The 19,288-nt window shown below is 45.5% G+C and overlaps 1 long non-coding RNA gene across 1 annotated transcript; it reads left to right on the top strand.

The window, feature by feature from the left end:
* The first annotated feature begins 6,510 nt into the window (after positions 1-6,510).
* LOC309366110 lies at positions 6,511-13,785 on the top strand. The gene is made up of 3 exons (XR_014166514.1): positions 6,511-6,857; positions 8,782-8,964; positions 13,619-13,785. It is a non-coding gene; the product is annotated as an uncharacterized lncRNA (long non-coding RNA).
* Positions 13,786-19,288: the final 5,503 nt, after the last annotated feature.

Here is a 19,288-nt window from a genome sequence, read left to right as displayed (position 1 = left end):
TCTTCATAACCGATTGATGTGCTTAAGAGAGCTAACAAAAATAGTGTGGTCCAAACCAATGTCTTCAGGAGTGGTGATAGTGTAGAGTTCTCTTGTGTTGCCCCATCTATGTGTTCAGGAGAGGTACTTCTCATTTAGCAGTAAAGCACCAAGCTGGAAACATCAGATGCTTCCATGAAAATGCATTCGCAAAACCATGTTTTAACAGGTATGAAGTGAATTTGGCCTACATCAAACGACGTCAGATTGAATTGACCGGCTGATAACAGCTGGTGTGCCTTGGTTTCCCACAAATGAGTTGCACTCCACGCGGGGGGGGGGGTATGTTTTGCAGGAGCAGGTAGCTTTGGTGTGCTCTTTGTTACTCCTACCTCATTAAATGTGCAGAATAGGCTTTTGATGCCCATTTTGACCACAGTGGTCTGGCTCTCATCTGCTGAAAGCTGGAGAAGCTATTATGAAACATGCAGGCATCTGAAAGAAAACAGAATGTGGTAGGCAAACAGCTCGAGGTGACACAAGTTTAACAAAACAAGCCGGTTGGTTAAAATGCTGGGGTGGGGTTGCAGCAGAGCCTTCTTTTCCTCTTCTTAAAAAAAAAAATTGTTTCATCTTTCTTTCTGTTATTGAAATGCCAGCAGAAACGTTAGCCGGCTTATCGTTCTATCAGCAAAGGCGAACAAGCTGCACATACCACCCAACTAAGCCGCATGCCCCAAATAGAAGGCATAAGAAGACCAAAGAGGCGGCTCATACCTGTGTCAAGATGCCAGATTAAATTCCATCCTTGCTGACATCATTTTATCATGTTGCTCTTTGCCGGATGTTAAGAACATGCAACAACGAAGAGCTGTTGCATTTCGACCATGCTTATGAGCTTTCCTGAAGAGTCTGACTTTGGTCTGATCTGACTTGCTTAGGCATGCAAGGTAGTTCCTTCTGTTCTTCACTAATCTGTGTATACCAAAGCAATAAACTTCTGAATACTTATTGCTAGGGGAGAAATAATGGTGATCCCATGGGGATCATAGGACATCCCCTCTTCAGGGTTGACCCCAATAAGCAACACTTCCAGCAGTGTTCTAGAGCACTTCTAGGGTGGGTGCCGTTGGCATTATAAGAGAAGAAGGGAGGTGTTCGTGGTGAGTTCCAGCACCTCTTTTTCTAGAAAAAATAGCACTGGTTATATCCAATGCCTATGCCAAACCTCTTACATCTGTAATCAATAAAGTTGTGGCCTTACTTGACCCAAATAAAGTATTTGTCTTGTCTGGTTTTTCTCCACAAAGTTGGCACTTGGGCACGCACGTGAGAAGCAAGAAGAGAAGGAGGACCTTCCAAGAAGCCATTGATGCACCTTTTTTAACATATCTCATGGTAGAGGCAAAGAGTCTTCCTTTAGAATGACGTCACCTCCATTGACAAAATATATATTGATCTTGAGGAACTGCACAGCCATTCTCCACACCAACTTTTCCTCGTCCCGTCCCCCCATCCTACGCACAGCAATTACGTGTTGCCTGTTGTTGGTGTTGTTTGCAAAAACGTGCCAACAGTAAATAACAGCATATGCAACTTGTAGAGTGAAGACTTTGAACACGCTCTGGACATGGTGCTTATTATTAATCTCCATGGGAACTTCAGTGTTTCTAAACAAATTCCCTTGAATTGCAAAACTTTGACATTTTAACTTACATAAAATGACAGGGCTAGCCTTCAGAATATCCGTCTGGGTCACCCGCTGCGAGCAGCAAGCCTGAACTGCAGAAGTTTTCCAGAAGCCTCATGGCCAGGAGTGGGGGAGACTTCCTGAGCCCAAGGGCCACATTCCCTTCTAAACAACCTATAGAGGGCCACATTACAGTAGTGGGGTGGGGCCAGAGGCAACAGTGGGTGGAGCGAGGAAAGTGCATTTGCCATTTGTACAGTAGGCTAGTTTCTGCGCGCACACACACAAAATCACACAAGCTTCTCTATCCACCATCCAGAGCCATCATGAGGGTTCAGTGGCACTTTCCAGCCATGCAAATATACTGAAGGTGTGAAGCAGGCTCAGTGAGGCATCTGGCTTGCAAAGAGTGCCAAGGGCCAAGCAACGAGGCCTGTACTCAGCCTCTAGGCCTAAAGTTTCCAACCCCTGCACTATGTATGTATAAAAAATGGTAGACCTCCTTTGGCCCTCAGACCTCTGCTGGCTCTCTGTCATCACCACCATCACAAGCCCCAACTTTGACTGATTCCCAGTCAATATATAAATCTCTACTTCCTGTTAACAGACTTTGGCACAAACTACAGATGAGGGAGCAAACTTCTGCCACTTCAAAAAGGAGGTTCAGGGTTCATGTGGTTAGATGCTCCTCCACACAAAGCCATTCCTTACACATAAAAAGGCGGAGATTAGTTAGAAGGGTTCTGATCTCACCTTCTTCCTGACATGCTGCATTGCTATATGTGCAGATATTTGGGGAGCAGGGAGCATTCATCCCAGAAGTGATCCTAAAGGTTGAGAACGGCGGCAGCAGCACCTTGATGAACCTAAACAGGTCTAGCCCTGGTCAGGGCCCGGATAGGTGATTAGCTGGGGGGTGTTCCATGATGGAAAGAGGTGGGATGGAAATATAAGAATATAAAGTCCCTCCTACACTGCAGCCCAAATGGTACTGTTAAGCTGTAGGTGAACCACCTCATTGGGTATTTATAAAAACTACACTTTTGTCTGTGTAACAAAGCACTTGCTATGACATCCAGATTTGGCTCTCTGGCTTGACTATTTCTGCTTCACATACTGAACTAGCAAGTATTTTCCTGCTTATTCAGCTACACTAGTCCAACTACCTGTTTCTTATTTTCAACATCTGCAAGACCTGTCTGTGTTTCCTTTTGGGGAAATGGCCTCAGTTTGGCAACCCAATGGGCTGAAAAAGGCCCAATCCTGCTAAGATCTTGTTCCTTCTGTTGTTGTTGTATACAAGATAAAATCACAAGTAAATAATTAAAACAAAACAACAAAACAATTACCCGCCCCCCTTCCCACAGACACATTTAAAAGGCTGTGGAATATTAGTCAGCCAAAGGCCTGGTTGAAGAGGAATGTTTTCGTCTGAGGACTAAAAATAATGAAGGCACCAGGCGAACCTCCCTGGAGGGAAGATTCCACAAACGAGGAGCCACTACAAAAAAGGCCCGTTCTCATGTTGCCACCCTCATGTGGAGGAGGCACATGAAGAAAGGCCTTAAAGGGTCCTTCTTAGACATCTAAGCAATGGATCAAGGACTATTCCCACTCCCCAACAGTTCAACAACAATCCTCCAACAGTTCAACACATTGGTGGCTGGTGCTTGCTGGGCTTGCTGGAGAAAAAGGCAGGGAGACCAGCAGAACCAACTAATTCAAGTTTCTTCCCCATCCATCTTTCTGCAAGGGCAACATTGGGGAGAAGGAGACAGCTGACAAGCAGTGCTACTAGCTATAAGAAGGAAGGAAGGAAGTTGGGAACTGCTTGAGGGCATTCTGAGAGGGGTGAGGCAGTGCTCTACTTCCCTTAATGAAAAACCCTCCTAATATGATCAACAGATGAGTCCCACATCTCAACAAATAACAGAGAGAATGATGTGAAATAAGCTTCATTTTCATGTCTTGAGCCAAGTTCAGTTATTGTGCAGGAACTCTTCAGATGTCAACCCAGGCCATTCTCATCCGAGACTTGCTTCAAATACTGAAGTGAAAAAGGAGGCATCCTAAATTGGATCTGAACATCTAATGACTAAGTCACAACTTACGACAGTGCCCACTTGGAAAGTTGCTGTTGTCCTCCAACACGGTTATTATGATTTAATATCCTGCTCTTTATTACAAATTTGCAGAGCAGCTCTGAATAAAATACCAAAACAACAATAGCCGGGGGTGGAGGTGGGGTGGAAGCATAATAAGCAAATGATTATAAAATGGAACAGCAACATAGTCATATTAAGAGCAGTATTAAAAACCCAAAATCTAAAAGGTCTGGGAGAATGAAAAGGTTTTCAGCTCACTAAATGGCTGATCCAACCAAATTTTAATCAGGCGCATTGGTGTGGTAAACATTCTCACATTCTCACTAGCAGACTCACTAGAGATTGCAAGTAAGATCAGTACCAAAACGTTGCAGTGCAGAGTGGTTCTATTCAGTGTTCCAGCCAACCAGCCTTGCTTTCGGGGTACTCCATTCCATTCACCTTCCTCTCCACTTCCAGTTTTCAGAATTTCCCATCCCATAAAGACAATTAGCATTCTCTAACCACTACGTCGGTGGCGCTGTGGGTTAAAGGTGGTGCTGTGGGTTAAACCACAGAGCCTAGGACTTGCCAATCAGAAGGTTGGTGGTTCGAATCCCCATGACGGGGGTGAGCTCCCGTTGTTCAGTCCCAGCTCCTGCCAACCTAGCAGTTCAAAAGCACATAAAAGTGCAAGTAGATAAATAGGTACCACTCCAGCGGGAAGGTAAACGGAGTTTCCGTGTGCTTTTCTGGTTCGCCAGAAGTGGCTTAGTCATGCTGGCCACATGACCCGGAAGCTGTATGCCAGCTCCCTCAGCCAATAAAGCGAGATGAGCGCCGCAACCCCAGAATCAGCCACGACTGGACCTAATGGTCAGGGGTCCTTTTACCTTTACCTTTAACCACTAAGTCTACGATGCTCTATCACGGGAGTTGCCCCTATAGCTTTTGCCCCATTTAAGATCCAGGCCAAAGATGATGATGATGATGATGATGATGATAATAATAATAATAATAATAATAATAATAATAATAATAATAATAATAATAATATTTTATTATTTGTACCCCACCCATCTGGCTGGGTTTCCCCAGCCACTCTGGGCGGCTTCCATAGAAACCAAAAATACAGTAAAATATCACACATTAAAAACTTCCCTGAGCAGGGCTGCCTTAAGATGTCTTCTGAATGTCAGGTAGTTGTTTATCGCTTTGACATCTGCTGGGAGGGCGTTCCACAGGGCAGGTGCCACTACCGAGAAGGCCCTCTGCCTGGTTCCCTGTAACCTCGCTTCTCGCAGTGAGGGGACCGCCAGAAAGCCCTCGGCGCTGGACCTCAGCGTCCGGGCAGAATGATGGGCGTGGATACGCTCCTTCAGGTATACTGGGCCGAGGCCGTTTAGGAACCCTGTTCCTTCCATCTTTCTCCATAGGACTTGTTTTCTAGACCACTGACTTTTCATGGAACTTCCTATATGCCAGGCAGATGCAGGAGAAAATGGGAGCATTTCATCCAGTGCAGATGTGGCTATTGTTGGAAGAACATACAAGCATTCACTGGATTCTGGCCATGACTATTAATTTATCTCCCAGGCCATTACTCTTCATGCATTCAAAATGCATTCTTAAAAGTGCCTCCATCAAAGTATTTTTGTGCTGCTCCTATTTTTCTCCTGACTTATATATTATATATATTGTTCTGGTCTGATTTTTTTTCACCCCAATAATTTCATGATTCCACCCTGCACTTTTTTTCACATTTGGTATTTATCAATTCAGTTTATAAAATAAAATGCAAAGGTAAATACCGGTACCTGCTCTGGTTTGCATCTCTGGTTCCATCCCTGCCTAGTATCCACAGTGTTCGACAACAATGACTTTTAATGCTTTGTTCTCATGCCATCTATCACTGTCAGCCTGCTCTATCTCCTTATGCGAGATAAATCTCTTTTCTCTCTCTTTCTCTCACTGGAATCAATTCCAGATGGAGGCGCTGCTGAAAACTCCATGCAAACTTGGTGCATGCACAAAGCAGAGGGGTTGAACCGTGTGAGAAATTCCTGCCGTGCTTCAAAATGCACTCCCAGATAGAATGAGTGATATTTCACATGAAACCTACAGGTCTGCTTCTTCAAAGCACCAAACGTAGCCAAGCTAATCATTAATCAAGATTATGGCACAGCATCTGCAATCAGTAGAACCCAAGCTGTCACTGCTGATGAGTGAATAAGAAAAGGCAAGCAATTTTTTCAAAAGCTGCTCTCTCTTGCGGTCCTTACTAAATGACATTTAGGCTGAGATTCTATAAGCATTTACCTTGGGATAAACCTTAATAATAGTAATATATTTATATGCCACCCATCTGACTGGGTTACCCCCGTCACTCTGAGCAGCATTCAGTAAATTAAAACACAGTAAGATATCAAACATTTAAAACTTCCCTATACAGGGATGTATAGTCATGCTGGCCACATGACCAGCTGTACGCTGGCTCCCTTGGCCAATAAAGCAAGATAAGCGCCACAACCCCAGAGTCGGCCACGACTGGACCTAATGGTCAGGAGTCCCTTTACCTTTATACAGGACTACCTTCAGATGTCTTTTAAAAGTTGAATAGTTGTTTATTTCCTTGACATCTGATGGGAGGGTATTCCACAGGGCACGACTACCAAGAAGGCCCTCTGCCTGGTTCCCTGTAACTTCACTTCTTGCAGTGAGGGAACCACCAGAAGGCCCTTGGCGCTGGACCTCAGTGTCTGGGCTGGACAACAGGGGTGGGGACACTCCTTCAGGTATACTGGGCTGAGGCCGTTTAGGGCTTTAAAGGTCAGCACCAACACTTTGAATTGTGCTCGGAAATGTACTGGGAGCCAATGTAGCTCCTTTAAGATTGGTGCCATATGGTCTTAAATTTAATGGGACTGCCTTTTGAGGGGCAACCCAGCACCTCGGCCAATGTCTGTGTCATGTGTTGAGAGGGACCAGTGGAGATTAGAAAAGTCACTTCCATTTCCTTTTGGAGACTCCTATGTGAACACTCAAGCTATTTGTTTCTCAACTTGCAGAAGCTCCTCAGGCAAAGCTGGAAAGCTCCTGCATAGGTATAATAAGGGCCAAACTAGACTTGAATCATTAGCAGCCTTTACCAATAGCAGTTGGATGCAATCACTGCAGAATTGACAAAGTACTAGAGCTATAAGATATTCTTTATGGATCAGAACATTGTCACCTGCACAGTAGCAAAAGATGTCTCCAAATTTCAGCCACTTATCCTTTTACAGTAAACAAAAAAGGCATCTGGGACATGAAGTGGTTTTTACTTGATTCCTTTTTTTATCCCAGCTAATGTAGAGAGTTGGTGTTATTCCACTGTTGGGAACCAACACAAACTATCCAGGGAAACAAATTTAAGTGATTGTAAGGAGTTGCTTTTCAGAAACCCCAAAAAATTGCCTGGGAGATAAAAGAACCCAAGAAATTAACTGCATTGAGATGTTTTTGTGTCCCAGTCAATGGAAAGTGCTAGGATCTTAAAACAAAACCCCCAAACTCTCATGGATTTTTTTGAACGAAGATTGGCCCGGGGGGGACGGACATAAGGGCTTTTCTTTTGACACCTCATGCAATATTTTGGGGACAATTTACTACTCTGCGATACATTCGATATGTCCCAAACCTTGTGAAAGCTTTCCTTTTGTTCATGCCAGTGATGGTAAAATGATTGTAATATATTTTATGCGATTTTTGTTCTGTAAATTGCAGCCCCATAGAAAGAGGGAGCCTAGGATCCGGAGTAGGGGATGGCAACGTTTTTGGCTTGGATTTTTGAGAGAGAGTGCTATGGAAGCCAGTCACAAAATGGCTCCTATGTGAGCAATGCGCAGCACAAAATGGCTGCCACAGGGGCATGGCGCAACACAAAATGGCTTCCATGAAATGCAAGACATAGCACAAAATGCCTGCCACATCTGAAAGTCCAGAAAAAGAGGCAGGATCACAAAAGGATGCAAGCACGCGCATACCCATCAGTCACTCAATCAGTGGAAGAAAGGGCACCTACATCGGCTGCGGTCACTCACAAACTCAAGCTCAGGGTCTGAATGGGAAGGAACTTTAGCTTTCCCTGCCTTGCCAAAAATCCTTGCTTCACACACACACCACCTCTGCTACCAAAAGGTCTGTTAGATCCAGAATGGAAACTTCTCCCCTGAGGCTCATAGCAGCTCCAGAGGCAGGATTTTCCTTGGGAATGTGGAAAGCAGGGGAAGAGTTAAGTTCCCTTTTTTCTCTGTGCTACAGTCCAGATCCCGACTGTGGTAGGCGCAGCTGTATTTTCAAGAGCGAAAAAATGCAGCACACTTAAATGCTTGCACGCATTGAACATCACGTCTGATTTGGCCGTGTATGCCAGGGCTGAATTATTTTTAAAAAGCAGGCTTTTGAGCATGTCACTGGCCGCAAAGCGAGGATAATAGTGCTTACCTTCCAACAACCCAAAGCCAATAACCCATGAAAAAGCTGATTAAGCAAGAGCAGCAGCAACAACAAAATTAATTAAGGCTCAAGTTCAGCCATTCTTTTTTCCCCTCAGTGGGATTAATAGTTTAATGGTCATATGTATCTCTCCCGCACTCCACAAGCTATATGAGTTTAGTCATCTATCAAAGGACGGTTTGACATTTTCTCATGGCCAAGGGATTCAATATGTTATTTGTTACCAGCATGCTCCTGAATAGATCAAGCCCAGCTCTTGGCTTTCAGCGACGAGAGTTATTCTAAACCACTTACTCATTTGCTCACATGCTGAATTCATGCAGGGAGAGTCCTCTCTGGCACAATATCTTATTCCTGACTTATTGCGCATGCCTTTTGCTCCATATACCCAATATCGAGAGCAGAAAGTATGTCCTTCTCAAATGCCCACTGCATTTCTCTCCCCACCTCCGAAAGCGGATATCAAACATAACAGTAAATGAACTTAGTTGAAAGGTGAAAATTACATTCATATAAAACATTTTCTTGCAGGAAATGGAGGCAGAACGTGGAGCTAAGATGTTCACTTAAAAGGACCCATGCACAGACTCCAGGGGCTACGTCAGACGTTAAAGGGACGTTAAAAAAGATGTGAGCAAATAAAGGATTTAAAAAGAGAGAGACTTTAATAGCTCCGGTTTCATAAAAAAGGATGTTAGAGTGACATGGTAAAATGTAGGCCAACGCCAGGATTCTAGGTAATTCTTTTAATTCCTTTATTAGAGTGGTACCTCAGGTTAAGAACTTAATTCATTCCGGAGGTCCGTTCTTAACCTGAAACTGTTCTTAACCTGAAGCACCACTTTAGCTAATGGGGCCTCCCACGCCACTGCTGCGCGATTTCTGTTCTCATCCTGAAGCAAAGTTCTTAACCTGAGGTACTATTTCTGGGTTAGTGGAGTCTGTAACCTGAAGCGTCTGTAACCTGAGGTACCACTGTACAGTCATACCTTAGGTTACAGACACTTCGGGTTGCGTGATTTCGGGTTGCACACCGTACCGAAACCGGAAGTACCGGAACGGGTTTGTTAAGTAGTGGGTGAACACAGTGGCATAGCGTGGGGGGTGTAGGGGGGGCCGGCTGCGCCGGGTGCAACATCTGGGGGCTAGGGTTAGGGGTGCAAATCCACAGAACTGAACTGAAGGGTTCAGCCAGCCTGCTTATATAGAGCTCCACTAGAACGCAACAGTAACCATTTTCTGTAACTATCCAATCACTGAATGTCACTTTTGATCCCTTATTTGCATATGTGGACCTGAACTATCTACAGTATCCCCATGCTGGCCCAGGGTGAGAACTTCAGTACATAACAGGGTTACTTCCGGGTTTTGGCGCATGCGCAGAAGTGCTAAATCGCGTTTTGCGCAGAAGCGCCAAATTGCAACCCGCACGTGCAACGCTGCGGGTTGCGGACGTGCTTCCCACACGGATCACATTCGCAACCCGAGCGCCAACTGTACTTTTAAAACACAGCTCTCCTGCTGCCACAGCGTTGAAGCGGGATCTAATTAATGTGATTTGTTCACCTTTCATATTAAAGTTTGCATCCTGCTCTACTTTCAAAAGGAAGCACAAAGTGGATGGGCAGATGGACAGCATGCCTTTAAAACACGTGGCTTGCAGGATTCCTAGGATTCTTAACAAACGGCAGTTCCCAAGATCCTTCAGGGGAAGTCATGTCTTTTAACTGTGTGTTGGATGTGATTTAAATACAATATATGGTGCAGATTTGCCCTAAACAACATACTCGTATTGTTGCCAGCCACCCCAACCATCGAGCGGTGTGAGATCCCAGGGACTCACCAGGGAATGTGCATCTTTTTTGAAAATGAGGAAATGGTGTCTTTACAAATATGTGGTTTATATACACATAGGTCAGTGGCGTAGCGTGGGGGGTGCAGGGGGGCGGCCGCACCGGGCGCAACATCTGGGCTCGCACTCGCAGCTCTCTGCCCCTACCTGGCTCACTCACTCTAGGGGGCGCAAATTACTTGCCTTGCCCCGGGTGCTGACAACCCACGCTACGCCACTGACATAGGTATATGCAATATGAGCCTTTGGTGGAGGGGTTCGCAGTGCCAGCACTCCAAGAGGGTCTTGTTTCTCCCATAGGCACATCTAGGATACGGTTCAAGCAGAGAGCCCTCATTGTGCTCTGCCTCTTTCTCTCTTGTTCACATCACAGCAGCTCTAACTCTAATTTCACAAAGCTCTGGTTTTGTTCGTTAAAGGAGGGAAGGCCCCATGCATTCGCAGTCTCAGACAGAGTCTCTTGATCCCCAGGTTTTCGCCTCACGAGGAAGATAGCCTGGCTTAATTAGCTTTTAACACTTGGCTTAATTAAAAAATTAGAAGTGTCTAGCATGCAGCTTAATCCACACACTGGTCTGGCTTAATATGCACTGGCTTAATACACACAGGTTAGGCACCTAGCCTTAACACCTAGGCCTTCATTAAATTCTAACTCCTACTAGACCCAGAAATTTAGGGGTGCCTAGCACAAACTCCTAGAGACGCAGGTGGTGCTGTGGGTTAAACCACAGAGCCTAGGACTTGACGATCAGGAGGTCGGCGGTTTGAATCCCCGCAACGGGGTGAGCTCCCGTTGCTCGGTCCCTGCTCCTGCCAACCTAGCAGTTCGAAAGCATGTCAAAGTGCAAGTAGATAAATAGGTACAGCTCCAGCGGGAAGGTAAACAGCGTTTCCGTGCGCTGCTCTGGTTCGCCAGAAGCAGCTTAGTCATGCTGGCCACATGACCCGGAAGCTGTACGCCGGCTCCCTCGGCCAATAAAACGAGATGAGCGCCGCAACCCCAGAGTCGGCCACGACTGGACCTAATGCTCAGGGGCCCCTTTACCTTTATCTTTAGCACAAACTCCTAACAGTCAATATGAGTGGGAAATAGTTTACTGTCCAAATATTTTGCCTAGCCCACATTGGGCCTTTGGCCATGTCCACTACTGCATTTATTTTAGGTGAATCAAAAACTTTTTAAGTCGTTTAATATTGTTGATTATAAGCTGCAGCCATAATTATCCTCGTCCTCACTTACGTCCTCAATAGCGCTATGAGACTGAACAAGAACAAAAGCCCCGCTCAGTCAGCACTTTTAAATATTTAGGACAAGCAAAATGCGGAGTGCGAGAATAAAGGCCTAATCAGCCTTCTTTTATTAGCAGCCAGATTCACTATTACAGAATTCAGGAAATATTGTAAAATGCGGCTTTAGAATATTGGTACAAATATTGGGGTCTGGTTTGGGGCTCTGTTTGAAAAGCTAACCCAAAGTATGTGCTTATAGAAGGGTATAACACATACAGAAACCAATTTTATTTGGCATGGTGTGATTTTATTGAATGTATCAATGAAGGAATTGAGGCGCCAGTAACCCCAGCTAAATTTGCGGGTGTATATAGGATTACATAATACGCCTTCCATGCCCTAGCTATTTCCAACTGTATCTAAAAAAATAGGATGAGAAGCAAATGAGGCGCCCTGACTTCAGCCAGAGAGAGGAGGAAGAAAAGACAATGCAAGCCACAGAATTCGGCGCTACCAATTCCAGAAACACGCAAGATGCATATCTGCCCCAATCCAAATGTGCTATGATCGCCAAACCTTACTACTTCATTAAAAAAGAGAAACATGTCCCAGCAGTGATTAAAGCCAGATCGTGGCCTGATTTACATCTCACACCCTTTAAATGTCAAGCTTCCAATTAAAACTGTTGCTTAATCACGGAGCAAGAGATTGACACAAGGTTCCAAACATTGGGGGGAGGGGGGCGTTGTTCTCTTTAATAACATTGTTTGAAAAGGCCGCAGCCACAGATCAATTCTGTGTGGGGATGGGGGGGGGGGCAGGAATTACAACTCCGGGCTGCAAAATCTCAGCTTTTCCTGATTAACCTTAGGAGTTGCCTCCTCCTCCTCCTCCTGCCTCTGCAGACTTTGGTCTGGCTGTTCTTCTGTGCCAGTCATGGAAAAGATATAAATTGAATTAGAAATTTTCATCAGGGGGGGAAACGGTGAAGTAGGCAGCCAGCACAATCCAGTAAACTTGCTGGCAAAAGTGCTTTTGGAACGGCAGAGGAATAATACTGGCGGGTTTGAAGGCCTCCTGTAGGCAGGATCCTGTGAACATAGCTGTCAACGTTTCCCTTTTTTTAAGGGAAATTCCCTTATTCCAAATAGGATTCCTCGCAAGAAAAGGGGAAAGTTGACAGCTATGCCTGCGAAAGCAGTTGTTACAGCAACTGTCAGCAGCTTTACACTGAGTCAGGCCATTGTTCTACCTAGCTCAGTACTGACCACACTGGCTGGCAGCAGCACTCCAGGTGCCCTACCGCTGAGCCACGACCCTTCACATTCAGTAGGGATGAACTGATTATCTGTTTTGCGTGCATCCAATCCCTAGCTTGTCTAGGCAGCGCTGGGAGATACGCCTGCCTGAAACCCTGGAGTGCTGCTGCCAGGCAATGCTGTCCTAGTACATTGAATATTTTTGCAATTTGGGATCTGAACCTACTACTCAGGCAGGAATCGAGTCTCGTTTCTGCACTTCTCCGCCCCCCACTGCTCAAGTCATTTGCTGCCCATCCCTGTCCTATATCCCTTGAACATATACCTGTCAATGTCTAGCTCCACCTGCTTGCTACCCATGGCTGTCAACTTACAGATTTGAAAATAAGGGACCAGCGGCCTCGAAAATAAGGGATCAGCAGCCAAAATAAGGGATTTTCCGGGCGCAGGTATGTTCAGCTTCTGAGCCCCTCCGAGCCAAAGGCAGAAAGCCCAGCCAGCAGCCAAACAAAGCCTCAAGCGGTGGTTCCCACAGCGCAGCAACCCAACAAAGGGGATGCAGCAAGGAAAACCACATCACCTCTCCGCTGGGAAGCGCTGAGCAAAGGTGAGACCCCAGGCAACGCGGCTGATTTGATCGGCACAAGGCATGCAAGCTCCACCCCCCAGTCGTTCTTAGACTTCTTATTGGGTGAGCAACACAGCCAAGCAACACAGTTGGAGCCTCCCTCCTCCCTGGCCGGCAGGGAGGGAGGGAGAGGAGCTACTTCCTTTGAAACCCGGGAAATTTAAGGGACATCATCAATAAGGGACAGCAGCAGGACACAGCGCTGGGATAAGGGGCTTTCCCGCCAAATAAGGGACGGTTGACAGCTATGTTGCTACCACCTTGCAGAAGCAAACAGCAAAGCAGCAACGTGTTTGGAAAAGTACTGTGCACATGCACATCCATGTATTTCGACATGCAAAGTATTGTTATTTATTTCTTTATCTGGAATGTTTGTAACCTGTACTCGTGTCTGCATAGGTTTACTAGACGTCTCCAAGGCAGCTAGAAAAGCACAAAAGAGAATGTAAAAACACACCACATTTTAAAACACCCTATAAAGTGAAGAGTTGTGGCAGTGACCAGGGCAGCAAAATCGAGAACAAGAGGCAACCAGAGAAATCCCAAAACCGTCAGGAAGAGGGCCACCTTGGCTTAGCATCTAGATGTTAATAAAGAAAGTCTGAAGTGAATGCAGTTTTGTGGGGGGTTTTAGTACCATTTAAGTCACAAATGGAAATCGCTATAACTTTAAAACAGTGCACATAATGGTGCAAGTGTTATTTGGCTTGCCAATATGTCACTAGTAACTTTACAGGAAACACTCATAGGAACACAGGAAGCTGACTTAGGTTACCTTTAAAGCACATTTTGAAACACATTTCCCTCAAAGAGTTCTGTTTACAAAGTCCTGGGAATCATAACTCTGTGAGGATCACACCCTCCAACATTTCTCCAATGAAAATAGAATTATTTTGGAATTATTATTCAATAATAATTATGGTTATGATTACCCACCACCCATATGACTGGGTTGCCCCAACCACTCTGGGCAGCTTCCAACATATATAAAAACATAATAATACATTAAACATAAAGAAAAACTTCCTTATACAGGGCTGCCTTCAGATGTGTTCTAAAGGTTGTAGAGTTACTTATCTCTTTGGCTTGGGGGTCGCGTAACTACATACCCTCCAACATTCTCTGATGAAAATAGGGATGTCCTAAAGAAAAGCAGGACATTCTTGGCTCAAATCAGAAACCAGGACAGCTTCTGTAAATCCGGGACTGTCCCTGGAAAACAGGGACACTTGGAAGGTCTGAGAGGATTAAACTACAGTGCTCAGAATTATTTGAGGGGGAAATCTGTATGTAACCCATTGGTCTATCTAGCACAGTACTGTCTACACCAGGGGTCAGCAAAGTTTTTGTGGCTTGGGCCAGTTCACAGTCCCACAGACGCTGCTGTGGGCACGCGCGCATGCATGCGCAAACACTATTTCTTTATCCTTCTGGCACGGAGGAGGCGTGTGCAGCTTCCCATTGGCTGCAGGAGCTTCCTGCAGCCAATGGGAAACTGGCCAGCATCGCGGAAGGCAGTCCTTGCTCTGCTCCGCACTGGTTTAGCACGGCGCATGGGAGCCGGCGGCGGGGGTCCCCAAGCTGGTGGCGGGGGTCCATGGGCTGGTTAAACGACCCCCATGGGCCCATGGGTTGCCGACCCCTGGTCTACACTGACTGGCAGTAGCTGTACAGTGGTTCCTCGGGTTACAGACGCTTCAGGTTACAGACTCCGCTAACCCAGAAATAGTACCTCGGGTTAAGAACTTTGCTTCAAGATGAAAACAGAAATCGGGCAGCAGCGGCGCAGCAGCAACAGCGGGAGGCCCCATTAGCTAAAGTGGTACCTCAGGTTAAGAACACTTTCAGTTTAAGAACAGACCTCCCAGAACGAATTTTAAGTTCTTAACCCGGGGTACCACTGTACAGTGTTTGAGGCAGGTAGGACTCTTCCCCAGCCCTACTTGGAAACACCAGGGGCGAAACCAGGGACTTCCTTCTTCGGAAGAGCACAGAAGACAGAGCAAAAGTTGGAGCTGCCCCCCGCCCATTGCTGCTTTCCATGAGAAGAGCCATCCTGGATCAGGGCAAAGGCCCATCTAGTCCAACTTCCTGTTCTTGCAATCACATAGATGCTTATGGTAAGCTTGCCAGCGGAATCTGAGCACCCCAGTTATTGCCCCTCCAGTGCTTCCCAGAATCTGCCATACTGCCTCTGATGGTAGACAAAGAACCCAATCCTAGCATTGTTGTAAGTTCTGGGAAATTCAGTGATTTAATTTGACGTTGAGCAGGGTTTGGGCTTTCCTACTTCTCTTTCTCAGCAGTGGCACCCTCCTTGTGGAACACCCTCCCATGAGATGTCAAGGAGATAAAGAACTACACAATTTTTTGAAGACATCCGAAGGCAGCCATATATCAGGAAGTTTTTAATGTTTGACGTTTTATTATGTTTTTATACGTGCTATAAGCTGCCCAGAGTGGCTGGGGCATTATTACAAATGTTTGTTTGGTTATCGGTGTATGTTTTTATTATGGTTTGTAGTTCGGCAAACCGTTATGAAATTGGTGTGGCCTTTGGCTAGTACAATAAACATTGATGATGATGATGATGATGAACCCAGTCCCAAATTGGGTGCCCTTCCCTGCTTTTTGGACTTCGAAAAAAGATTCCAATAGTTCCATGGCGCCTCTAATCCTGCCGTAAGTTTTTACAGCAGGGGTAGCCAATATGGTGTCCTCTAAATGTTCTGGGCTAACAACCCCTATCATCCCTTACCGCCGACTCTGCTGGCTGAAGTATTGTGCAACTAGAGTGTATTTTTATCCACACCTACATTCTTATGAAATCTAAAATCTAACCTTATGAAAAAACAAGCAAAACTCACATTGCATATCTGTGAACACCGATAAACAATGTGTCAACAAAGCAGCAGTGATGTCTAGACAAATATGAGCTGCTTAAAATAGCAATAAGCCTGAAGAGGAAATGAGGCATTCTTCCTGTCAAGGTATATTTCTTTTACCACTGAATGGGAAGTACAAAGCCCTGCCTTAAACTTTCACAAACAGGTTTGTTTGAAGTGTGATACCTCCTTGAATCTTATCATGCAAGTGTTCATACACATTTGAAAAAAATACACTCCCCCCCACCCACCCCTCAATAAATTCACTGGGCAAAAATGTTGATGCCGGAGAACATATTCAGCAATGTCCTAGTCCTCACTGAGGTGATATACCCTTATCACTTGAGATTTCAGGCAGGTGCTGACAAGTCTGTATGTTTCTCTATAAAGAATACAACTTTTCACACAGAAATCTAGGGCCGTAGGCCCTAGTGAAGAGCTAGTTTTCTATATGCAGGGTTTTGATTTTGATTGCTGTAGAAATGAATCCCCACTGTGCTTTATTGTAAGTTGGAGCGAATGAAAATTCTTGACATAGGAGAAGAACAGGGGAAGGCATGGATTTAGCTCTTCCAAACCTAATGTTAGACAGAAGGAGGCGAAACCTTAAGCTCTTGATCCGATCCATTTACTGCGGCTGCTGACTCATAGCACCATTGAGAAAGGCCACATTCATGCACTTTGATAGCACTTTAAACAGTCAAGGCTCCCCCCCCCAAAGAATTCTGGGAGATGTAGTTTGTTAAGCAGGCTGAGAATTGTTAGGAGATCCCTATTCTCCTCACAGAGCTACAGTTTTCAGAATGGTTTAACAATCATTTCCTCTTCGCAGGGAATCCTGGGAATCGTAGTTCTCAGTCAATCTTCTTCAAGACAGCAGCACAAAGAACGGCAAGCCCAGAGTATGCCCACGTGAGCCCACAAGCTGCTGGGTGGCAGAGAAAGAAGCGTTCATTTCTTTCAGGAGAAGCTGGCTTCTTACAAAAACAATCGCTTGTGTTGTTAAAGGCACAGACCTGCATTTAGAGTACCCCCAATAGCGCTCTGTTTATTTTAACGTTTGCAACATGCCCTGCTCCAGCCCTGCAGCCTGGTTTTAATCTCATTTACACTTTGGCAAAAATCCACCGAAGTCCCTCGAGTTACGCTGGTGTTAAGCAGGAACGAGAGCTGGACTGGGACACTACTTCCCAATGATAATAGTTTTGTGTCGTGTTTATAAATGCCTGTAACTCTGTGCCTTCACCAGCCTATCACCTACCAGAAATTTTGGACTACAGTGCCCAGCATCCTTAACAAATTACAGTTCCCATGTGCTTTCAATGTATGGTGCGACCATAGTCTCCCTCACCTCAACTTTCTTGGCTGCTTGGTACTTCAGCAGTCCACGTCTCATGAGGAAAAGGCCCCTACACCTGTCAATTATAGAACTAGTTCACACACACAAAACAAAAAAATCATATTTTTCTATATACATTGGGAATGAGATTGGACAGTCCCTGTTTCGAATCCCCCTGACCCTCTTTTACACAGTGGCTGGACTAGGACCTGGGAGATCAGGGTTCAAATCCCCGCTCAGCCATGAATCTCAATTTGGTGACTTTGGGCCACTCACAATTTCTCAGCATAGCCTACCTCACAGGAATGTTGTGAGGATAAAAAATTCAGGAGAGCCATGTATACACCCTTGGGCTGGAGTGTTGTTGTGGGAGGGTTTGTTGCTGTTGGGTTTTTTTGTATCTTTATGTTAGATTTTGCTGTGATTTGTGTGGAAAACCATAATGTTTATGGTTCATGACTTGTGTTGTAGTTATGCATTTTTTCATGTCGTAAGCCACCTTGAGCACGGTTTGAACTGTGGGAAGGCGGCCTACAGATAAAAATTATGTGCGTATGTATGTTTGTATCTCAAACTCCTTGGAGGAAGGAAGTTACAGTTATATCCTTGGGATATAAATGAAACAATAACAGCAGCCATCTACCCCACACAGAGTTGTTGTGATGATAAAATGGGGGAGGACACCATATATGCTGCCTTGAAACCTTTAGAGCAGCCTTTCTCAACCTGTGGGTCCCCAGTTGTTGTTGAACTACAGCTCCCATCACCCCTAGCTAGCCAGGCCAGAGCTCAGGGATGATGGGAGTTGTAGTCCAACAACAACTGGGGACCCACAGGTTGAGAAAGGCTGCTTTAGAGGAACAGTAGGGTGAAAATGTAAATTTTTGGGACCCTGCAGCCTCCTCTTGTCCAGTTGTCATGCCATGTGTCACATCTAAACGTGTACATTTGCATGTATGTGCGCCTGATACCCCTGATCCTTCCCTCTCAGAAAAGTGAGTGATGGATTGCACATCACTATGACCTGCACACAAGTGGATAGGTGTCAGGTGATAACATGAGTGCACTGACTGAGGTGCTGTGCTCTCTGTGAACTGGTTGCCACATGTACACTGCTTGATCTCTCCACATACGTAATGAAAATGCAATATAGATGGTACCTGACCCCGTTTAGACTGGCAAAAATGCATAAAAACTGTAGTGATGTCTGTTGGAGATGCAACAACGGGGCAGGAACCTTTCTACACATGTGGTGGGAGTGCAAAGAGATAGTGGGATTCTGGGAAAATATTTATAAAGAATTGAAAAAGATGTTTAGATTATCATTTGGGGGGAAAACCACAGAATCCTTCCTCCAAGGTATCATGTCAGAGGAAATAAAAAGAACAGTCAGACCAATATTTATGTATGCTACTACGGTGCCAAGGTTATTAATTGCCAAAAATTGGAAAAGCAGCAGCATCCCAAGTAAAACAGACTGGCTATCTGAAATGATGGAATACTTCCATATTGCCGAATTAACAGGGAGGATAAGAGGAGATATGGTACAAAAAGTGAATAAGGAGAGGGCTATCTTTAAGGAATAGGGACGCAGGTGGCGCTGTGGGTTAAAGCCTCAGCGCCTAGGACTTGCCGATCGAAAGGTTGTCGGTTCGAATCCCTGCTGCGGGGTGCGCTCCCGCTGCTCGGTCCCAGCGCCTGCCAACCTAGCAGTTCGAAAGCACCTCCGGGTGCAAGTAGATAAATAGGGACCGCTTACCAGCGGGAAGGTAAACGGCGTTTCCGTGTGCGGCTCTGGCTCGCCAGAGCAGCGATGTCACGCTGGCCACGTGACCCGGAAGTGTC

The sequence above is a fragment of the Podarcis melisellensis genome (assembly GCF_964234715.1).
Source record: "Podarcis melisellensis genome assembly, chromosome: 3".
In the NCBI taxonomy this organism is placed as follows: domain Eukaryota; kingdom Metazoa; phylum Chordata; class Lepidosauria; order Squamata; family Lacertidae; genus Podarcis; species Podarcis melisellensis.
This window is presented reverse-complemented; position numbering and strand designations above follow the sequence as displayed.